General features: G+C 45.0%; 1 long non-coding RNA gene and 1 pseudogene across 1 annotated transcript; both read right to left on the bottom strand.

Annotated features, from left to right (window-relative positions):
• Nucleotides 1–3,992: 3,992 nt before the first annotated feature.
• LOC123446451 lies at nucleotides 3,993–5,107 on the bottom strand (annotated as a pseudogene).
• A 16,145-nt stretch (nucleotides 5,108–21,252) lies between these two features.
• On the bottom strand, nucleotides 21,253–24,053 carry LOC123446452. The gene is made up of 3 exons (XR_006631356.1): nucleotides 23,715–24,053; nucleotides 23,313–23,621; nucleotides 21,253–21,324 (listed from the first exon to the last, which is right to left on the bottom strand). It is a non-coding gene; the product is annotated as an uncharacterized LOC123446452 (long non-coding RNA).
• Nucleotides 24,054–24,930: the final 877 nt, after the last annotated feature.

A 24,930-nucleotide genomic window follows, 5' to 3' on the forward strand; every position in this document is an offset into this window, starting at 1 on the left:
TAGCCACGTCCCAAATAACATGTGAATGCTAGTAGGTGGAGTAATGTTGAAAGAAATCTGTAAGGAGCGTCATAATAATTTAGCCATAGGGCAATCCAGAAAGAGGTGTTTAATCGTCTCATGCGTCTGACAGAAGCTGCATCTTTTATTTCCTTTCCATTGTCTTTTAGCCAAGTTATCCTTAGTTAAAACAACTCCCTTGTGAACAAACCACATGAAGATTTTTATCTTAAGGAGAACCTTGACCTTCCAAATATGCATGGACTTTGGAATAGGCGACGTATCAATGATATGGTCGTACATCGATTTCACTGAGAAAGTACCATTGGTAGTCAGCCTCCAACGAATACTATCTGGGAAATCAGACAGGAAAATATCCATCAGTCTTCTGACTAGATGTAACCAACTGACCCATATATTTCCGATCAAGGCTCTACGGAATTGAATGTTAAGAGGAGTGTGTCGTAACACTGCAGCAACGGAAGTCTGTTTTCGTTGTACAATATTATATAGTTGCGGATACTGTAGAGCCAAAGGAAGTGCGCCTAACCAAGTATCTTCCCAGAATCTAGTAATTTCACCATTACCAATGACGAATCTAGTTCTGTTAAAGAAAGCAGCCTTTGTCCTCATTAAACCTTTCCAAAAAGGTGAATCGGCCGGTCGCGCAGTGACTTGGGCTAAGGTTTTGGTCTGTAGATACTTGTTCTTTAAAATTTGTACCCACGTCCCTTGCGATTCGACAGACAATCTGAATAGCCACTTGCTAAGCAGACATCTGTTCTTGACCTCTAAATTTTCAATCCTCAAACCTCCCTGATCCTTGGGTCTACAAATAATATCCCATCTAGCCAGTCTATATTTAGTCTTGACCTCGTCGCTCTGCCAGAAAAATCTAGATCGAAAGAAATCCAACATTTTCCGCACCCCAACAGGCACTTGGAAAAAGGATAGTAGAAACATTGGCATACTTGTCAACACTGAGTTAACAAGAACCAATCGTCCTCCGTAGGATAATACCTTGCCCTTCCAGCAGCTTAATTTTTTCTCAAAACGATCTTCGATACATCTCCACTCCTTGATGGTCAACTTTCGGTAATGAATTGGGATTCCTAAATATGAGAACGGTAACGTACCGCCCTGACATCCAAAAAGTTGGTAGTACGTTAGTTGTTCTGCTTGTGCATCCCCAAAGCAGAAAAGCTCACTTTTGTGGAAATTTATCTTCAACCCAGATAGCTGTTCAAATAAGCATAATATGAGTTTCAAGTTTCTGGCCTTTTTAAGATCATGATCCATGAAAAGGATCGTGTCGTCCGCATACTGTAGGATCGAGACTTCCCCATCAACTAGATGAGGTACAAGCCCTCCCACCAAGTCTTTGTCATTTTCCCTCCTTATCATCAGCGCCAACATATCAGCAACAATGTTAAATAAAATAGGTGACATAGGGTCTCCTTGCCTAAGTCCCTTAAGCGTCTGAAAGAAATGACCGACATCATCATTAACTTTAACACCGACACTTCCTTTTTTATAAAACAATCTACATGTTTGCGCCAAATTTCACCGACCCCTTTCATACGTAGAGTTTGTTGTAGGAAAGGCCATTTGACTTTGTCATATGCCTTTTCGAAATCTACCTTAAATAAAACTCCATTGAGTTTCTTGGAGTGTAGCTCATGAAGGACCTCATGCAGTACGACAACCCCTTCAAGGATATTCCTACCAGGCATAAAAGATGTCTGCGAAGATTGCACGACCGAATGTGCCATCTTAGTTAGCCTATCCGTTCCCACCTTTGTGAAAATTTTAAAGCTAACATTGAGCAGACATATGGGACGGAATTGTTCAATTCTAGAAGCGCCCTCTTTCTTCGGTAATAGCGTAATCGTACCGAAATTTAGATGAAAGAGTTGAAGGTGGCCAGAATACAGATCATTGAACATAGACATAAGATCCGCCTTAATAATATGCCAACATCGTTTATAAAACTCAGCCGGAAACCCGTTTGGACCAGGAGCTTTACCATTTTTCATACCCTGAATTGCCTGAAACACCTCTTTCTCTAGAAATGGTACGGAGAGACTCTCATTGTCCGCCTGTCCAACTTGAGGAATATCCGCAGTCTGATGCTCGTCCATAGACACAAAGCTATGTCCTGGAGCACCAAACAACCGTTTATAATAATTTGTGATATAAAGTTTTAGGTTCTCATGCCCTACTATGGTCCCCTCATCTTGCTCGAGTTGTACGATTCTCTTTTTCCTATGTTTGCCATTTGCAATCAAGTGGAAAAACTTTGTGTTGTTGTCGCCGTGGACAATTTCCCTAACCTTGGCTCTGACAGCCCATTTCATTTCCTCCTCCCTGAGGAGAACACGCACCCTCTGTTCGGCCTCATTTTTTGACAACCTTTCATGCTCATCCAACATGTCGGTCTCAGCCTTCCGATCCAGGGCATCTATAAAGTGAAGCAGTCGGTCTTGCTCATCTTTATACTGTCCGGACACATTCTTAGCCCAACCTCTCAGGAATTGTCTAAGGTGTCGGATTTTGCGTTGCCAGATGTCGACACTAGATGTCCCATCCGTATGTTTGTTCCATTCTCTAGCAATAATGTCTAAAAAACCCTCACGGGTGAACCAACTAGCCTCAAAGGAGAAAGCATCTTTTTTTCCTTTGTGAGTGGCATTTCCAGAGTCTACCAATAGTGGAGTATGGTCAGATATAGCCCTCTGCATAGCACAAACCGTGACCAAAGGGAACTTATGCTCCCAGTCAACACTCGTTAATACTCTATCCAATTTTTCAAAAGTCTGGTTATGTAGAGAATTGGCCCAAGTATATTTTCTACCGGAGAGTTCAATCTCCCGTAGATTCAGACTCTCTATAATCGTATTAAACATAAAAGGCCATCTACCATCGAAATTATCATTGCTTTTCTCATCAGCTCTCCTGATGATATTGAAATCCCCACCCACCACAAGTGGTAGATTTTCATCGCAAATTCTATCCAGATCAGCCAAGAAAGCTGGTTTATGCTCCGCTTGAGCGGCAACATAAACCGCTACTAGAGCCCATTGAAACCCATCTTCCTTGTTCCTAATTCTAAATTTTACCGTGAAGTCACCTAATATAACTTCTCGCAGTTGAAGTGTATTGCATCTAACCCCAAGTAAGATCCCTCCAGACCTTCCTCTTGGAGGAAGACAGTGCCATTCAAAATCCACTCCTCCAGAAAGGGAGTTGAGAAAATGTGATGTGAAGTTGTCCCGCCCCGTCTCTATCAACGCGATGAAGTCAAGACTATGCTGTAACGTTGATTCTGCAAGGAACCTAATTTTAGCCAAGTCTCTCAGACCTCTGCTATTCCAAAAAAGTCCTTTCATATTTCATCATAAAAAAATTTAGCAGTCCTGAATCTAGCACTCCTACGAACAGCCGAAACTGGATAAACTCTTCGTTTCTTTGGCTTATCCGAAGCATACTCCTGGTCCATATAACCATGAATATCTTTGGCCGTATCAGTAAGATGCGAATTAGTAATATTGGAATCATCAAACGCTACATGCGACTGGTTAGACTCCTCCTCAGGGACTAAGTTTTGACATAATAAATTTAATCCCCCCATAGTTGATATCTCCTTATCATTCATACGTCAAACCGCCGCTAAGTTTCGAATAATATCCAAAGCCCTATCAACTTCTAAGTCTAATAAGTCATTGATGGATTTTGAAACTTGTTGGCTAGTCTCACCCAAAGTCACCCCCACTGCCTTCGCATTATCTAGAATCTCTTGCGGAGTAAAATGAAGAATAGAGTGTTCGGTATTAAAAGTCATACCTGTTGAATTTTGAACCTCCTTCATTTTGGCCATACGTATCGCCTGTCCAATCTGCAAGTCATCCACATCTGGCTGAGACTGAACCCGTTGACTAGATAGTCTTTCCAGACCCATCGGTTTGGGAACACCTTCGAATGTTATGACATCATCAACCGAGATCGGTCCAGACTCTGGTGCAACGGCAGTAGGTACTTCGGTTCCCGCCATGGGCGTACCCTCCGTAAAGACATCCACCACGTCGTCGGGCTAAGCAGCAACAAGGGCTGCACCTACCACTCCTGCGCTGGCCAGCGCGTCGACAGGAACAACCTGGGCCGCCCCTGGAGCATGCTGAGGTACAGCAGCAACGCAGCCCTCCCCAGCATTAAAAACCTCATGCATGGCCAAATTGGGAATTGTCTCGACAGCTTGTGCGGTGGCCACCGCACCGCCGCAGGCCAGCGCCGCATCCTCAACATGAGTCGGTTCATGTACTGATGCTCCTCCCAAACTTGCAACCGAAGCTGGCAGTTCAAACGCTGGTACAACGCCGCATTGCAGTCCCTGATGTGCCGACTCCTCGACCCCTGTAGGGGCAGCTGCATGGCCAATTAAGGTTGCTGCTTTGTCCACAAGCAGCTGCGAACACTGCGACAAATCGGCAACCTGCGGTTGTCCGGTTGGGTGACCAAGCCCATCAGCAGTGCATACCTCCATAAGTCCAGCGCTAGCCGACGTAACAGGTGCACCAAGCACAATAGGAAGCGTCGTCGACGTAGCCTTAGCTCCGACCAGATACTCCTCCAACGGCAGCGGTTTCAGCGCAGAGTTAGACTGCACGCTTCCCTTGAAATTGTTGGAAGTCTTCCCCGCAAATCTCGGCAGTCTAGGCGACTCCGCCCAAGAACCAAATTTTGCCGGCGCGGAGGCGGGATCAAAAGCACCAAACTGCAAATCCCTGTGCACAATAGTGTTGTTTGGACCAGTATCATTACCAGGATAAGGCTGGTTTTGCTGTGGAGTAGCAGTGTGTTTAGGGAAATCATTGGAACCTGAGTCTTTTGACCCCTCTGCATTATCTTTGGAACCACTGGCATCATCACCATCAGTCATATGAGTATCTTTATCAGAGTCAGGGACATCAAAAAGTGTAGGACTCTCAATCTCCAATTGGAGGGTGTATCTCATCCCTTCAAAGGTCCAAACAACCTCATCTGGAACTAGTTCAATATCTAGGACACTAACCAGCATCCTGGCAACACCTTTGGCTCTAGTATGAACCATATCCACCTCTTCAGTTTTACCAATAAGCGAGCCCAAACTCCATGTCACCTGAAAATCGTTGGTCGCTCTGGATGGAGCTCCTGCAAAATGCACCCATATCTGGGGTAGAGGTCTCCCCTTAGGCTCTTCGCCTTGCCACGCATCAAACTCAAGCACAATACTCGTACTAGCAACCCTGCACATCACAAACTTAAGCAGGCGGGCTAGATCCTCCTTTGTAGGAAAGACAACCTTGAAGACATTCTCCGCTATCAAAACCGGTTCCCACCGGAAGGTTGAAGAGACTAGCTCCTTAAGTTGCTACACTATCAGCTCCACAGTGAGCACCCCCTAGTCACCGTGACCGTACCCGTGAAGCCAGCATCAGGGGCATGAATGTTTGCAGTAGCCGCCGGTGACTCAAAAAACATTAAGGTTTGACTAGAAACACCATAAATAGTGACGACTGGCAAAGGCCCAATCGTAAGAGGACACTTAGCGGCACCATGCGTAGGCTTCGAGTAGTACACACATAACTCTGCCTTACACTCCGAGACGAAGTGTCCTGCCTCACTGCACCGGTAACACACCATCTTCTCTTTTTTACGTGCCCACTTAGACGGTCTCTCAGACCCATCTCCCTTGGCACCCACCAAGCTCTGATCAGCCACTGAGCAATCCGCCACTTCCTTGACCATTTCCATCACGGTCCCCAAGGAAGAAATAGGGTCTGCACACTGCTCAGGAGCAGCCATAGGGGGTCTAGGCTTCCTACCACCTCCTCTGCAAATCCAATTTTGCCTAAAGCCTCCTCTCTTCGGATGCGGAGGTCCCGAAGGTCCCGTAACGAACTGCCCCGGTGGTGCATTAAAACCATTGCCTGCATTCCCATTGTTTTGCCAGGCCTGTCCTCCACCACCTCTAGCAGAGGCACCCCTCGATAGTACCCCTCACCATAGCCGCAGAAACCATCGTCGCCCCAACTACTGTGTTGTTTGTTCGCGTAGAACGACTCCCTCGCCTGCACTGCTGCACCACTGGGCAATCTCCCATTTTTCGTAGGAACCTTTCCCTGCTGAGTCGAAGCCGTCGCTGGGACAGCCTTCCCTGGCTATGCAGCAACCGTCGGCGATGGCTTAGCCACTTTCGGGTTACCCTACCCTGTCTGCTGCCTCGAGTGCCGCTGGAGAGGCGGTGGCTTGGAGCCCCGACCCGCCATAGGAGACACAGCAGGAGCGACAGGCGACGGGATCCTGGTTGCTCTACCTGATCCCAGCGGTGGGAAGCCTGGTTTTGATGAACGAACCCTAGTTCGTGGTGGCTGAAAACATCTGGCGTGAGAAAGCTCTTCCGCAATACCGCTGCTCGTTGTCCGGACACACGAGACTCCCTGGTCTGGTGCGTCTTGGGCCAAATACCCCAACGAAACCGAGTCTAGGTCAGCTTGTTGAATCGAACCCGGTAAGTCCTGGGCCATATACCCAGCTATAGGCATTTGAGACTTCCTGGAAACCGATGCCACCTTGGGCCCATTATCCTTCAGCGCATTTAAAAAGTTGGCCCGAAAATCACGCACTGATTCCGCGCCCGTCGGCCGCGAATTCCGCTGGAAACCCAGGATCAGCGTCGTTACCGATCGCTGATGAACCCTGCGGGCGTGGTGTTCGTGCTTGGGACCCTTGATCCAACAATTAGGTGTGATGAAATCTGATAACGAAATAGGATTACGAACTACCTTTGGGATCGGCCCAATCCATGGCTTCCGAGCAGGAAGCTCCATCTTCTTCCTCGCCAGAATGTGATCACGGCACGTCTTGAATTCCTGGAGCTCCTCCATGGACGGGGAAGGTGTGCATGGTGGCGAAGGTGCTGACGCCTCCGAATGCTCCTCTTCGACATGGGCTGAAACACCATCTTGCCGCGAGCCTGATGCTTCGACGGTCTGTGACTCCGCCTCGTCGTCAACATCGTCCCCATCTGCAAGAACCCAAAATCTACCGCCAAAATGAGGTGGATCAGTAGTAAGATCAAAACAAACCTTTGCTATGTCTCGATGTATTGGAACTTCTTCCCGTAGATCACCCACGATCCAAATAAAGCCATCAATGTCCATACAATACCCAACCTTAGGATCTTCACCTTCCTACAAAAATCTGTCGGCCAAAATGTCGTTATCCTCATCCCGAACCGTGACCCAGCGAGACGCTAGATGTAGATGAATGGATCCAACTCGCTGCAGACGCACTGCAGATGCGGAATCTTCAAAAACCGTTGCCCATCTTCGATGAGAAGGAACCCCCTCTGCATCGGATAGATCGCGAGAGCGGCATGGCGATCCTACGATCTCACCACGGATCCCTCCCCCTTTCGCCTCCACGGTCGGCCTTCCGAAGACGTCCTTCCTCGCCGCAGGCTTAGCATCATCAGCAGAATCCAGCTGCAGCGAACCGACCAACCTTCCGTCTGGCGGGACTCCGTCCGGCGGGACAGATGATCTCGGCGACAGCGGGCATCTCGGCGACAGCAAGCGGAGGTCACCCGCGATCGCCTCCTCAGTCATCTCCAAGATTCTCCTCAGTGCTGTTTGGTAATCGACTTCTTTTAATAATACGTTCCAATGGCAAACCAGATCATTTTTTCTGCCCCATTCGTCTCCTTTGTGTCCGGAAAGAATTTAGTCATCTTAAAAGTTGGTCGCTAGAAGTTATATTGAGGTCACGGAGGTTGTCGATGGGTGGCTCGGAAGTTGCTCATACTGGCTGTCATTGGAGGTGCATGTGCCCGTGAAGCTTAGGATTCGCCGAGCACTAAGCAACTAATCCACCATCTGCTCATAAGCTCATTCATCTAGCCGATGACAAGATGAAAAAGGAAATCAAGGCACAAACACGAAGGGGGGGGGGGGCAGATGGGGATGAAAGGTTTCGGTTCATGGTGTAACATGCCTTTTATTTTTGAGGAAAAAGTATAAGCAGGATATTACAAGTGGAAATTCAGCAACATGCCTCAGCCTCAGTCGTTTCACACGAGGGAGGACCATGAGCACATCCAAAGACATGAAACTAACATGACATGAGGAAGTGTTCAAACTTGTGGCAAGTAAATCAGTGGAGTAAATGTGCTACTCTCCCAACTCCTCTTTGTTATGAAGTGCACTCCTTCTCTACATTACTTCTCCACCATGCAAGCAGGTGCAGCAGTGAGATAGAATAAAAGGCCACTATCCATCCATTACCCAGGACTAAAGAGTGCACATTTGTTTTCGCAACCATTAATAGTCGGGTAGCTCCAAAGATAACACGCCTCAGGAAACATGTACGTATACATAATCCAGGCCACACTTTTTTCGGTGAGAAGTCCACGTGACATACTAATTAAACTTAATTTACTACTGTATTGTTATTGTCATTATTAGAACAAATAAAATGCCATTTTTCTAAGTGCGAGCATTTACATGTGTATACAATGAATATTTATGAGATGGCATGTGAGTTGATCTCATCTTTAGTACGGCCCAGCAGGATGCAAAAGTGTTGTCTATGCATAATTTATGGTAACATGCTCATATATGATTATATTTCTTCACATTAGGTAAACTAATCAGGATTCATGAGCATTTAGTACAGAAATCAAACGGCATATGAGTATGATACAAATAAAGGTTCTGCTAATCCTTGGTCGTCTCAGAGTATCTTATTTCTCCATCTATATAGAGAACAGTCAATCCGACAAGAATCCACGTTTTTTGAACCATTGCAAAGAAATATATCCTTTATTTGTACCATGTGAATAAATTATTACAAGGGAGTGAACAATGTTTTAGATTGGTATGGCCATAGTGCGGGCATCTATGAAGAAATATAATTCTATGAACTACTGTAAAACACAAAAATGTATATTGTGGTGAAATGTGATTGCGATGTGGCCACAATTAAGCATCCAAACTTTATTGCACATAATATTTTGATGTCCTGTAGAAAGTACAAAATATTTTTAATCTCAAAACTACTTCGTTTGCCTAAATACATTGTACTCACGTGCAAAAAGGACTTAAGGAAGAGATCGGACTCCATGGTGATATCAACTTTGCTCGTATAATATCTTTTACCAACCATTTTTAGATACTTTAGTATGTGTATTAACTATCCACAAGAATTAAATTAGATGTCTTTGGTACCTTGATGTAATGTGTAATGATAACACATATATTGTGTGTATTTTTTTTGGTCGTAAGGTGGAGATTAATTTTAGAAGAAAACATATAATTTCAGCACAATCAAACAACATATCTTCCAAGACAATGATAAAAATGTCAGGAATTGGAGCACAACAATGGCGCCTATTGTTGTATGAAAAAAATACTTCTTCCTAATAAATATCGTGTACATATTGTGATTGTTACATGTGACACTTTTGCTTGTAATGTTTACTTGCATTCAACTGAAACATAGCACCAGTTAAGAGGATGCCTTTCCCCAAGCAACCGTTCTTAGATGTGTTGTACAAAACTTTGATATCATTCAGTTAAGAAATATATCACACCAAATCCATGAGTGTATCAAATAATTTATTTCATTTTCTTGATTGTCAACAATTTTTCAGCATAGAACATTCTGCAAATGAGCTCACTCACCTAACCATTCATCTTCAAGGGACACTTTATGATGTCAAACGATTAGGGGGGTCACAATTTTTTTTGCATGGGAGGGGGCTACAAATTTGACATTTGTTTGAACACCACCGAATAAATAATCACGACGACGTTTTAGGGAGGCGTAACACCGCCGGTGCCAGTTCCAAGCTCTCAAAAAGTCAATGGTGCATAATCAAAGTTACATCTCAAGTAAATAAATTTATTGCGTGGGCTAGCTGAGAGAAGAAAATGAGATAGGGGATCAAGTGACGTCTCAATTTTATTTCTCTAGCAAAGAAACATACGTGTGTATGTTTTTCCCTTTGAGAGGAAAGATGGCATGCAGAGAAAATCTTTGCGTATTCTGATCATTCCACAAACCGTTACTGCTTTCACAAATAAATCCTACTCTTAATATATTATATGCTGCAAATTATAAGCGACATAAGCATGAGCATAAATTATAGGTGACTATTTCGGTGAAAATAAACCAAAAATATCCTTGTACACGGAAAATGCGCAAGTCTAAATCAAATATTGTGTATACTGCAAAAAAAACATTGAAAAATGTAGTACACGACAAGGAGAATAGAAACTCTAACGTGTACAAAACACTCATATTTGGATTGTATATAATGCATGGAGCTGTCATTTCATATCAATCCGGCACTACAAGAGTAACAGTACAGTGCAACCACTTAAGTGAAACTTACTGGTTAAAGCGAATCAACACCAAAAAGCCAATTTCAAAGAAATTACTCTAACTAAGAAAATAAATGCAAAATATATGTAAGAGTGTAAAAAACAAAAAAAATTACTATATCAAAGTGCTAGCACTCGCATTTGTGAGGGCCACCTTGCTCGTTGATAGAAAACGGATATCCCTCTGATATTCACGGCAATGATGATGTGTATATAGACATCACGTCCATAAACAAATAGGCCGACTATTGCCTGCATCTATTACTATAACTTCACTCATTGACCGCTATCCAGCATGCATCTAGAGTATTAAGCAAAACAAAGTAATGCATGGAGAACGATGACATGATGTAGACAAAGTAAACTCAAGCAATATAAATAAACCCCGTCGTGTTATCCTTAGTAGCAGAGACACAAAGACGCATCTTGTCCCCTTCTATTGCTGGGATTTAGAAATTTGCCAGGTTGAATCTACTACAACACAACCCTCTCACCGAAGAAATATCAATCTAGTTGTACAAACTATTTCAATAGATTAGAGAGAATTATGAAGCTATCCTAATCTTGCACAGAAGAATCATATTGGTATTCAGGGAAGACTCAAATATTTATCATGAATAACTTGAACATAAAGGCACAATTATTGGATCCCAACAAATGCACCACACAAAATTATTACATCATATGGATCAAAGCAAAGATGCGATGATCATTGTATTGAAGATCAAGAGAGAGGGAGAGATATTGTCATCTAGGTACTAGCTATGGACCCGTAGGTCTACGGTGAAGTACTCACACATGATCATGAGAGCAGCAAGGTTGATGAAGAGGCCCTCCGTGAGTGACCCCCCTCTGGTAGGGTGTCGGAATGGAGATCCAGATGGCCCCCGTCGGAACAGAGACTCACGGCGGTGTAAAAAGTGTTTCGGGGCTCTCTCTAGGTTTTTAGGATATATGAGAATAAATAATCCCGAGAACGGAGTCGACAGATCCTCGAGGGGCCAACAAGCAATCAGGGTGCCCCCTGCACCTAGGTCGAGCAGGGGTTGGCTTGTGGGTCCCTCGGATGGCCTCGAGGCTTCTTTCGATGCTTGTTGGTTTTCTTTTGGTCTAGGAAAAATCTCCAAGTAGTTTCAGGTCAATTGGACTTCATTTGGTATGGAAAACCTGAAAAGTGAAAATCATGCAGAAAACATCAACTGGCATGGGCACTGGGTCAATAGTTATTGATAAAAATAATATAAATTGGTAAATAAATATCCAAAAAGTATTCTGGAGTGATAATATATCAACATGGAGCAATGGAAAATTAGAGATACGTTGGAGACATATCAGCCTACCGGCCTTTTCCCCTGCCACGGTTTCGTCATCTCCGGAGGAGGCGCCAGATTCCTTGACGGACCCCCAGACTTAGTCTTGTTGCCGACATTGAACTTGTCGGACCCTTCTATAGGCATAACTTCCTTGACTTTTAACTTTCGGCCCTTCCCCCTGGTGGTGGGCGCGTCTTCATCGTCGGAGTCGTCTTCCATGCTAGCATCCTCCCCGGGATGCCTTCTTGCTTCTTCAACACGTGCGAATTTGTCAACTAGGGCATAGAGCTCGGTGACATCCCGCACTTTGTTGATGCTCATCTCTTGGTGCATCTGATGGTTGCACATGTTCATGTGGAACACGACAATCACTGCGGCAGGATGGATGTCGGGATGTAGTGTTGCACACAGTTGAATCTCTTAATATACTTGCGGAGGAATGCGCAATCTCTACGGGGAAGTACATGCACGTCGTTGGGCTACCGTTGGAGTTTGTGGGGCCCATGTATGTGCCAATCAACTGGTTGCACGGATCCACCCAAGAGGAATTGGACCCCTATGGCAAGTTCATCAGCCAACTCTTCACATTGGGCTTGAGTTCCAATGGGAAGTAGTTGGTGAACACCTTCTCATCTCGTTCCCCTACAACATATACCACAATCATGTATATGCTGAGGAACTCTGATGGCCTGATCATGTCATTGTATTTGTCTGACAGCTCAGGCTTGAAGGGCCGCTGGAGGGCCAGCGGACTTGTCCTAGCTCGTGGGTGAATGTTCGGCATCCTATCCTATAAGGTAGGCTGTTGGGCATCCCATGTGCATTCTCATCGATGACTGGGTCTGCACGACCGTCTGATTGGCAAAGAGTCTCTCATTGCCTCTCGATGGTGGTGTGTGCGTCCTCCTTGTGCCTGTCCTTCAAGACCTGACATTGATCTCCATTCTGCCACTGGTCCATCTATGCATAGGACACTTTGTCTTACACATCGGACCAACGAGATGGTTGTTATTGCATCATGGGTGCCCCGTCAGCGTCGCGCTCGATAATGGGCCCTGCTAGAGCCGCATGATGCGCTTGTGAGTGACCTACCACCTCTGGCTTGTCGCAATTCGTGAATCTTAGTAGGCTATGTATGGTCACCCACCAATCCCCCATATTCTCTGGTGCAAGCGAAAATTTGAACAATAAGTGGTCCTATGCCAGGGCTTCTATAAAGCCCAAGATGCGGTCCTATCCTTATTTTGGCACGATGGCCTCGAGAAAGATAGAAGTGCATCTCGTTGTTTTGCAAGAATAGATATCGTTACAAGTACACGTACTGAAGAGATGAGTATATGGAATTGGCTTACACCCGCCACAAGCTACAACAAGTTCACATCAATACAACAATATACAATCATCATGAAGAAGAGCTGGGTCTGACTATGGGTGAAAACAAACGATAAAAGAACGACGTCTGGCCTTGTTATCCCAAGCTGTCGGCCTGGAACCCAACCTAGATCGAAGAAGAAGAAGAAACTCCAATAGCACAATCATCGTGCTCACATCTTAATATAACTTTACTTGTACCTGCAACTGGTGTTGTAGTAATCTGTGAGCCACAGTGGACTCAGCAATCTCATTTCCAAAGGTATCAAGACTAGTAAAGCTTAATGTGTGAGGTATGGTTAGGTGCTGAGTCTGCAGCAAGCGACTAAGCATTTATTTGAGGTGGCTAACTTACAAGTACAAGAATAAAAGACGGGAATGATCTATGCATAGAGTACGTGAACTACTCATGATTAAATGAATGATCCTAAACACCTACTTACGTCAGACATAACCCCAACGTGTCCTCTTCTGGATACAGAACTCACGAGAAGAGACAATCACGGTTACGCACACATTTGATATATGTTAGTTAAGCTCACTTCAAGTTATCTAGAGCCAAATATTAAAGAAAGTTTCCAAGTTTGACACATAACCGTGGGCACGGCTTTCTGAAATATTTAACCCTGTAGGTGTGCTCCAACTAGTCCATCACAAATTACTACACGCTGCATAGAAAGCCTCGATCAAGAAACTCATGATCTCCTCGGATTCCTTAGTGGAAAACCTCAACTCTGAGATAGCCCAAAGCATCACCGGAATCCCGATGCACAAGATATTTCATCAAAGGTAAAACTAATACAACAAGGCCGTCCAACGTGTCCACAAACCCGATAGGAGCCACATATCTCATTCTCAGGACACGACCGGATGGCTCACACTACGAGTAAAACTAAACCTCTAGTTGCCCCACGGTGGCCCCGCAGTTTGCCCTTTTTGGACCAACACTCATGAGGAGTACTGGTCCGGTGGTGGACTAAGTATCCTCGGGTTAATTACTCCCTATGCAGTTCATTAGTTATTAGGCAAATAGTACAAAAGTTGGGCCTTGCCAGACCAGTCTTAATCTAAAACGAATTATCAAGGGGGTCACCATAACAACCCCGAGCGTGTTAGGAGTGCTCCATTATGGAATATAACACCGGTAGCTGAAACTAAGGCGGCAAAGGTGGAACAAAACACCAGTGTAGAAGGTCAAGCCTTCCACCTTTTACCAAATATATAGGTGCATTAAATTAATTAACAACAATATGGTGATACAACAAGGAACCAATGTTTCACATGGAAGCAACTGCACGTGCAACTAGCAATTATATAAGAAGGCTGAGCAAGCGGTAACATAGCCAAACAATGGTTTGCTGGGTTGTGGAAAGGTTAGAGGTTTTCATGGCAATGTTGGGAGGCATGTTAAACAGGTGGTAGCCAGCGAGACATAACGAAAGAAACGAGACAACTAGCAAGGCAATGATAGTAATGGTATCTAGGAAAATGGTCATCTTGCCTGTGATCCCGCTTGAAAAAAGAATGACTCCATGAAGCAAACGAACCACGTAGTCAAACAGATCCTCACACTCCGAAGCGGTTCAGAACTCTGTCGAGAAGAAGCAACTCGGAAACAAGAATTAACACACGGTATTCACCACGGCACATGGACGACATGATGAACAACACATATGATACATGATCGATTTAATTATGCAAGGCATGGCATGGCAATTCACAACAATCAAACACTACACATTAAGTGAAGCGCAATATGCAACGAGTTGCATGTTGACGAAACATCACATACGAATTATTTAGTTCGCTCCCGTTTAGATACACGATAATTTAAATGTTGTCAAATATGGCAAGAGGTGAAGCATGTGATTCTACACGTAATTCTAGTCGGTTTACCATATAGCTCATCTCAAACGGAGTTACGATGAAAAGATACGAGTAACACAAGACCATATGAAATGGATGCAACATGCATGAAAATGACAGCCACGACACATTCCGGTTCCGATAACTCGATGAGATACCAGTGCAAACGAATTGGGAGTTTGTGCATGTCATGCCAAAGAATGATGGGGTGATCCCGGTTACCGGGTTCCCATGTATCGGAGGCATGAATAAGGGGTACGTGCAACTAACATGACAGCTACGAAATGACCAACTCGCAACTCATACAACAATGCATGTCTAGGTTACTGATGAAATCGTAGGAGAAGAAAAATAAATAAATAAACATATGCCGAATTGCAACATAGTGGAGCGGCCCAGGATTGAATCAGGCCCAAGTTTGCATTTGAGTTTGGTCGACCAAATGAGCTATGCCGGGATGATCGGAAAAAAATTACTTTTGGCCTGAGATGAAGGACTACCGAATGGATCTGAACCAAAACAGACCTGAAGAACATAGAGGAATACTCTATGTGCCGCCGCGGGGCATGCACGACTTGAGCTCCATTGGAGCTCTGCTTGGACGTGGCTGGATGTGTGCATACGTGGGGCTCTAGGTGTGGTGTGTGTGCACGAATGAAAAAATGAAGTAAAAGCGAAAAAAATAATTGGGGCGTGACAACCCACAAGTATAGGGGATCGCAGCAGTTTTCGAGGGTAGAGTATTCAACCCAAATTTATTGATTCGACTCAAGGGGAAGCGAAAGAACATTCTCAAGTATTAGCAGTTGAGTTGTCAATTCAACCACACCTGAAAGATTTAGTGCCTGCAGCAAAGTATCAGTAGCAAGGTAGTATGATAGCAGCAGTAGCAACAGTAACAAGTAGCAACAAAGTAACAGCAGTAGCAACAGAGTAACAGTAGTAGCAGCGACAGCAGTAGCGGCAAAGTAACATAGCAAGGACCAGTAGTACAAGACTCGTAGGCATTAGATCTGTGATGGATGATTATGCCGGATGTGATTCATCATATAACAGCTATAATATGGAGAGATAAGTAACTAGCTCCCGTTCGTCAATCTAATGTAGACATGTATTCCGTATGTAGTCATACGTGCTTAGGGAAAAGAACTTGCATGACATATATTGTCCATCCCTCCCATGGCAGCGGGGTCCTAATGGAAACTACGGGATATTAAGGTTCTCCTTTTAATAAAGAACCGACCAACGCATTAACACTTGGTGAATACATGAACTCCTCATACTATGGTCATCTCCGGGAGTGGTTCCAGCTATTGTCACTCCGGGGTTGCCGGGTCATAACACATAGTAGGTGACTACAACTTGCAAGATAGGATCTAAAACACACATATATTGGCGACAACATAATAGGTTCAGATCTGAAATCATGGCACTCGGGCCCTATTGACAAGCATTAAGCATGGCAAAGTAGTAGCAACATCAATCTCACAACATAGTGGATACTAGGGATCAATCCCTGTTAAAACTAACTCGATTACATGATAGATCTCATCCAACTCATCACCTTCCAGCAAGCATATGATGAGATTACTCACGAACGGTGAAGAGCATCATGGAATTGGCGATGAAGGAAAGTTGATGATGAGGATGGCGACGATTTCCCCTCTCCGGAGCCCAGAACGGACTCCAGATCTGTCCTCCAGATGAAGAACAGGAGGTGGCGGCGCCTCTGTATCGTAAAACGCGATGAATCCTTCTCCTTGATTTTTTTCCGGACGAAACGGACTATATAGAGATGAGATTGGAGGCGGTGGAGCTTTGTGGGCACCACAAGCCTGCTAGGCGCGACGAGGGGGGTTACCGTGCCTCCTGGGCTTCTGGCCCACTGGCTCACCTCCTCCGGTGGATCTTTGCGCGGGTATTTTTCATTAATTCCAGAAAAATTCTCCGTAAATTTTCAGGTCATTCTGAGAACTTTTATTTCTGCGCAAAAACAACACCATGGCAATTCTGCTGAAAACAGTGTTAGTCCGGGTTAGTTTCATTCAAATCATGCAAATTAGAGTCCAAAACAAGGGCAAAAGAGTTCGGAAAAGTAGATACGTCGGAGACGTATCAGGGCACGCAGGGACTTGATCCCAGGACACCTGATGATATGCTGCTATGACCAGTTGAACAGGGGAAAGGCTTGGTCATGGAAACACCATTGTCGCCAGGAAATTGATGGCGATGACGGCGAGCAGAGCGACAACTATAGCAGCATAAGAGCACCTGCGGGGTCGCGGAAAAAGCTTGCGTGCACATTCGTGGAGGCAGGGGGCTGCTAGGGGGGCTAACCTTGGCCTGAACTAACCGTCGGTGGACCTGGGAAGGCAGGCCGGCTGGGGGGTCTCGAACAGGAGCACCTCCTCCTCGATAGGAAACAGAATAGAGGCAACATGGAACTCTGGCGGCAGCGAACTCCATGGGGCGGCACGAACGCAGAGATCCCGGGCGGCGGCTCGATGGTTTCGTGTCAGACACACAGAGGGAGAGAGATCGAGGAGAGAGGAGACACAGGGAGAGAGGAGGGAACGAGAGAAGGGAAGTAGGGCACGGGGTTGACCTTATGGTCTCCAGCGAGGAGCCGGTCAGGCTCGCGCAGCAGGAAATTTGAGCGGTCGGAGGCGCATGCGTCCTTGGGCTCTACAGCTCCGGCTCGGGAGGAGCTCTTGAACAACAGGCGCACCTGTACGTGGGGTTGCTGCCACGGGGAGGAAGTGGTCGGCGTTAGGTGGATTTTGCCGAGGCACGGACGACAGCGGGGTTGGGGCGAGGCGGTTGGATGACTGGGCATGGGCGTCGCGGGCATGGCGGAAGGCGACAGCGAGGTGGAGCTCCAACTCCTGTGGTCACGCGGATGAAGTCATCTACGGCGCTTGGAGGTATTTGGATGTTGGAGGATCCCGAGGTTGAAGAATGAGAGGCTAGCAACGGCGGGGACAAACCTCCTAAATCGAAGTGTTTCGTCCGATTTAGACTATGGTCTAAATATATAGATAATTGGCTAGGGGTAGGACCCTCTGATTTAGATCGGTCGGTCGGAAAATAGGTTAGGGGGTCCAATTAACAAACCAATAACGGCTTAGGGTATAACAGGGTTGATCCGGATGCAACGGTCAAGACCTTCCAGTTCGGGTCCGGGGGAAATTTCCAGACTAGGTTGCGGGCAGGTCGGTGCACTGTGCACAGGGGCTACGCGGGGATGAGAGGCAAACAGGCAACCCGGAGATAGAGTTTCATACACTGAAACGTCTGACGATTAAACCGGCTATAGTGTCGTTATATATTTAAAAGTATGGGTATCAAACAAACTCCGATTGCGATGACATTTGGTAGGCGGTCTACCTACATTAAAATAAGACCGCACGCCAAGTTTCAACCCAATCCATGAAATTTTTATACACACTTATAAAAACAAGATTTTTAATGATGTCGCGGCCGCGTGTAGGTGTGGTTGGACTCGAAACGGTCAACAACAAACCGACAACTACTAACGGATGCGAGTTTTGAAAACACGCGGCAACGGAGTGCCAATGCAATGCGGATTATGCGATGATGAATGCGACAACCAAGCGAATCACACGGCGAGAATGGAATAGAAGGGGAATCTTCTGGAGCATCGGTCTCGGGCTGTTACAACTTGCCTACACTAACAAGAGATCTTGTCCCGAGATCTAAGAATGAAAAGGGGAATAGGAAGAGAAGGAGTAATTGGTACACTTAGTTACTTCTTGACAAACGAGTGAAACCAACGATCGTTGAAGGTTGCAAAGAGATGAAGTATTATATGACAAACAAGCAACAATTCAAAAAAATCGGCAGCACTTCGGTAGGAAATTGAGGACAAAATTTGATAAGCTGGAAAGATCTTGACAAGATTCACAACAAACAAACAAAATCTATAAGCAAGGAAAGAACATGAAAGAAGACAGAACCGCCGGTTAAATGAATAAGAAAGGAAAGAACATGATCTTGACACAACAAGATGATTGATTCAAAGAGAGAAACATCACAACAACTCCGGAACAAGAGAATAGGAACTAGATCATAGGGAAGAAAGAATTAAGAAGAAAATGAAAACTACTACCACAATTGAATTGAGAAGCATCTATAAGAAGAATTGAATGGAGTTGTTGTAAAAACCAACAATGAAAAGAACAAGCTTATAATGAAGAAAGAAAGGTTGAGCCAACAAATAAAATCGGTTGAGCGATCTTGGAGATGGAATATGACTGATGGGATTCATACTTATGTTACACGTTATAAGAATTAGAGATCTCTTGGAAAGATAAGAAGAGACACGTAAGATCCTGGGAGAAACTTATGGGTTATGCACCACTCAAAGAAACTACCATTGAAATAATTTCTTAGGAAGAGGGATATTGCACCGGTATAAAAAAATTGATGAGGTTGGGAACCTCGAAATAATTGAAAAGATTGAAAACAAGAAACTTCTGAGCTATCTTCAACACTACGGGTAGAATAGAGAGAGATGAAAAAAAAGAAAGGCTTGGATAATAATTTCCAACATGAGAGAGCATTGAACGAATGAAAATGATTTGATGAACACTGAAAGCTTGAATTGAATCCAGCGGAGAAAAACACAAAAATGATGAATGATGAACTCAAAACTCCTGAGAATCTTCACAATGAATCACCGGATACGATATAGGATAAAAGATAGCGGAAGCATCATGAAAACAAATGCACTTTGATGATAATTAAATCAATGATGGAAAAGGGAGTGAGGGAGGGTAAAACAAAGACAACTTGAGATAGACAAGAGGAACTCCGGAAGAAATGAGAGATTGATCTTCCAAATATTGGAGAGGATTGAATTAGTTTGAAGAGAAGCACACTGGTTGAAAAAGAATTGACATGATCACTCCGGTTGAGAAGAATTGAAAATGCAACTTGATTGAGAAAAGGTATTTGCATTCCCATAAAAATATGAGAACACCTCTTGGAAAGTTAAAGTTCACCACTTGACATCGAAGCAACTCGAATTACCATACTCCAACAAAACAAAGGACGAGGCTTGCGAATTACCCAGAACAAACATATGACAGAGATTTCGCTCGATATTTTCGTGGATAGGATCACAAGGGCTCGATCGTACATTGGATTGTCATGTTCAACTGATGCTCGAATATGCTCCCTAGGCGTAGCGAACTACAAGGCTTGTCGAAGCATACTGATGACATATATCGAGACCGTCCTATGAAAAAACGATCGTGAACAAACAAATCCACTCAATGTCGAACACCAACCTCACATCATCCATCTTTTGGAAGATTGTCCTATAAGTGACTACTTGAATTCCCACCTAAGAACTCCCGAATTTTTTTTGTCATGCAAACGGGTCGGATACAAGGAGTAAAATCCATCACTCAACTCCTAGCAATAACACTAACCCGTCCAGTGTATCACATCCGTCAACACATAACTAGAGATACCAGAAACCCATCTATCTCAGACCCTTGAAAACACAACGATACTAAGTATGGCAGTACATCCGAACTCTCAACACCAGTACTGGGGATACCGAACTCCTCTCGTCACTACTAGTATTGAAGCAAATTCGAACATCCTCCGTCCTGAGATACTAAGTATTCTCAATGCTAACGATGCTCTCGAGAATCCCGTGGAGCTCAAGTCTCCGGAAAAAATCAAGTCAGACAGGAGGCACCAAGTCAGAAATCCGTCACATCGACATCATATAGATTCCAAAAAAAATCACGTGATCCTAATTTCTTTTTGAGTGAGAAGAGGAGTAGAATTAAAATTATTACGTCAAGATTCCTCAACAGAGCATAGAAGAGAAGAAAAAAGAATCCTACTCTTTAATATATAACTAGACTCAAAGCAGTTTTTACTAAACTTAACTCGGCCAAGTTCGATCAATCAAAGGGGCTCCTAGGTCGGTACTGCTCTAATACCAACTTGTAATGCCCAAAATGCGATCCTGTCCTCATTTTGGCACGAGGGCCTCGAGAAAGATAGAAGCGCATCTTGTCGTTTTGCAAGAATGGACACCGTTACAAGTACATGTACTGAAGAGATGAGTATATGGAATTGGCTTACACTCGCCACAAGCTATAACAAGTTCACATCAATTCAACAATATACAATCATCATGAAGAAGAGCAGGGACCGACTACGGACGAAAACAAATGATAAAAGAACGACGTCCATCCTTGCTATCCCAGGTTGTCGGCTTGGAACCCAACCTAGATCGATGATGAAGAAGGAAACTTCAATAGCACAATCATCGTGCTGATGTCTTAATATCACTTTACATGTACCTGAAACTGGTGTGGTAGTAATCTATGAGCAACAGGAGACTCAGCAAGCTCATTTCCAAAGATATAAAGACTAGCAAAGCTTAATGGGTGAGGTATGGTTAGGTGGTGAGTCTGCAGCAAGCGACTAAGGATTTATTTGTGGTGGCTAACTTAAGAGTACAAGAATAAAATAGGGGAATGATCTACGCATAGAAGACGTGAACTACTGATGATTAAATGAATGATCCTGAGCACCTACTTACGTTAGACATAACACTCATGAGGAGCACTGGACCGGCGGTTGACTAAATATCCATTGGTTAATTACTCCCTGTGCGGTTCACTATTTATTAGGCAAATAGTACCAAAGTTGGTCCTTGTCAGACCAGCCTTAAACTAAAACGAATTATCAAGGGAGTCCCCATAACAACCCCGAACGTGTAAGGAGAGCACAATTTTGAAATATAACCCCGAACGTGTAAGGAGCGGCAAAGGTGAAACAAAACACCAGTCTAGAAGGCCAAGACTTTTACCTTTTACCAAGTATATAGGTGAATTAAATTAATTAGCAATAATATGGTGATATAACAAGGCACCCATGTTTCACATGGAAGCAACTACACCTACAACCATATTAATTAGCAATAATATGGTGATATAACAATGCTGTAAGAAGGCTGAGCAAGTGGTAACATAGCCAAATAGTGGTTTGCTTGGATGTGAAAAAGTTAAAGGTTTTCATGGCAATGTTGGGAGGCATGTTAAATATGTGGTAGGTAGCAAGACATTACAAAAGAAACGAGACAACTAGCAAGGCAATGATAGTAATGATATCTAGGGAAATGGTCATCTTTCTTGTGATCCCGCTTGAAAGAAGAATGACTGCATTAAGTAGACGAACCACGTAGTCGAACGGATCCTCACACTCTGAAGTGGTTCAGAACTCTATCGAGAACAAGCAAACCGAAAACAAGAATCAAAACACGATATTCACCACGGCACATGCATGACATAATGCACAAAACATATCATACATGATCAATTTAATTATGCAAGGCATGTCATGACAATTCACAACAATCAAACACTACACATTAAGTGAAGCTCAATATGTAACGAGTTGCATATTGACGAAACTCCAGATACAAATTACTTAGTTCGCTCTCGTTTAGATAAACGACAATTTAAATGTTGTTAAACATGACAAGAGGTGAAGCATGTGATTCTACACATCATTCTACTCGGTTTACAAAAGATATATACGAGCAACAGAAGACCATATGGCATTGGATGCAACATGCATGCAAATGACAGAGACGACACGTTCCAGTTCTGATAACTCGATGAGATACCGGTGTAAATGAATTGGGAGTGTGTGCATGTCATGCCAAAGAATGATGGTGTGATCCCGGATACCGGGTTTTCATGTATCAGAGGCATGAATATGGGGTACGTGCAACTAACATGGTATTTACGAAATGACCAACTCGCAACTCATAGAACAATGCATGTCTAGGTTATTGATGAAATCACAAGACGAGAAAAATAAATAAACATACATAGGCCGAATTGCAACATAGTGCAGCGACCAGGATTGAATCAGGCCCAAGTATGCATGCGAGTTTGGTCGACCAAATGAGCTACAACGGGATGAACGAAAAAAATACGTTGGCGTGAGATGAAGCAGTACCGAATGGATCTGAACCAAAACAGACCTGAAGAATTGAGAGGAATTCTCTAGGTGCCGCCGCGGGGCATGCACGACTTGAGCTCCACAGGATCTCTCCTTGGACGTGGCTGGATGTGTGCATGCGTGGGGCTGTAGGTGTGGTGTGTGTGTGCACGAATGGAAAAAATGATGTAAAAGCGCCAAAAATAATTGTGGCGCGCAGGGATTTGATACCAGGAGCCCAGATGATATGCTGCTGTGACCAGTTGAACTAGCTACGCGCTTCTGAATAAGATGGTGCACGACACACTTTGAACAGGGAAAAAAGGCTCGGTCGTAGAAATACCATTTGTCGCTAGGAACTTGTCGGCGATGACGGCGAGCAGAGCGACAACTATAGCAGCATAAGGGCACCAGCGAGGTCGCGAAAAAAGCATGCGTGCACGTTCCTGGAGGCAGGGGGCTTCTAGGGGGGCTGACCTTGGCCTGAATTGGCCGTCAGTGGAGCTGGGAAGGCAGGCCGGCCGGGGGCTCTCGAAAAGGAGCGCGTCCTCGTTGATAGGAAACAGAGCAGAGGCAACACGAAACTCCGGCGGCGGTGAACTCCATGGGGCGGCACGAATGTACACATCCCGGGGGGCGGCTCTGTGGTTTCCTGTCAGACACACAGAGGGAGAGAGATCGAGGTGAGAGGAGACACAGGCAAAGAGGAGGGAATGGGAGAAGGGAAGAAGGGCGCGGGGTCGACCTTGTGGTCACCGGTGAGGAGCCAGCCAGGCTCGCACAGCAGGCAGTTGGAGGTGTCAGAGGCGCACGCGTCCTTGGGCTCTCCTGCTTCGGCTCAGGAGGAGCTCCTGGACAACAGGCACACCTGTCCCTGGGGTTGCTGCAGCGGGAAGGAAGTTATCGGCGTCTGTTAGAGTTGGCTGGAGCACGGACGGCAGCGGGGTTGGGGCGAGGCGGTTGGCCGGCGGGGCATGGGCGCCGCGGGCATGGAGGAAGGCGACGACGAGGTGGGGCTTCGGCTCGTGTGGTCACGCGGACCAAGTCGTGTGCGGTGCTTGGAGGTATTTGGATCTGGGAGGATAGCGGCAGGAACAAACGTCCTAAATCCTACGGTTTTGTCCGATTTACACTAGGGTCTAAATATATAGCTAGTTGGATACGGGTAGTACCCTTCGATTTAGATCGATCGATCGGAAAATTTGTTAGGGGGTCCAATTGACAAACAGGTGACGTCTTAGGGTATAACGGGGTTGATCCGGATCCAACGGTCACAACCGCTCGGTTCTGGTCCAGGGGAAGTTTTCGTACTAAGTTGCGGGCAGGTCGTGCACTGTGCAGAGGGGCTAGGCGGGGATTAGAGGGAAAAGGGGCAACCCGGCGACCGACTTTAGAACACCGAAACATCTGACAATTAAACTGGCTATAGTATCGCTATATATTTAACGGTATGGGTATCAAACGAACTCTGATTGTGATGAAATTTGGTAGGCGGTCTACCTACATTAGAGTAAGGCCCCATGCCAAGTTTCAACCAAATCTGAGAAATTTTTATACACACTTTTAAAAACAAGATTTTTAATGATGCCGCGGGCGCGTGCGTGTGTGGTTGGACTCGAAACGGTCAATGACAAAAACGGAGAGAACCGGCAACTAATAACGGATGCGAGTTTTGAAAATAGGCGGCAATGGAGTGCCTATGCAATGCAGATGATGCGCATGATGCGATGATGAATGGGACAACCAAGTGAATCACACGACGAGAATGGAATAAAAGGGGAATCTTCTGAAGCGTTGGTCTCAGACTGTTACAACTTCCTCCATGGTTTTGGTCATGGCGAGGCGCGAGGCGCGATGGCACTTCTACTCTGGAGAGTGTCACGGTGAGTGCTGTCTGGTCCTTTTGTACGTCGCACGGCCTCACCAGGAGGTTGGCGTTGAGCTTGGTCCTACATGCCCTG

This window comes from Hordeum vulgare, chromosome 4H (genome assembly GCF_904849725.1).
Source record: "Hordeum vulgare subsp. vulgare chromosome 4H, MorexV3_pseudomolecules_assembly, whole genome shotgun sequence".
Taxonomy (NCBI): domain Eukaryota; kingdom Viridiplantae; phylum Streptophyta; class Magnoliopsida; order Poales; family Poaceae; genus Hordeum; species Hordeum vulgare.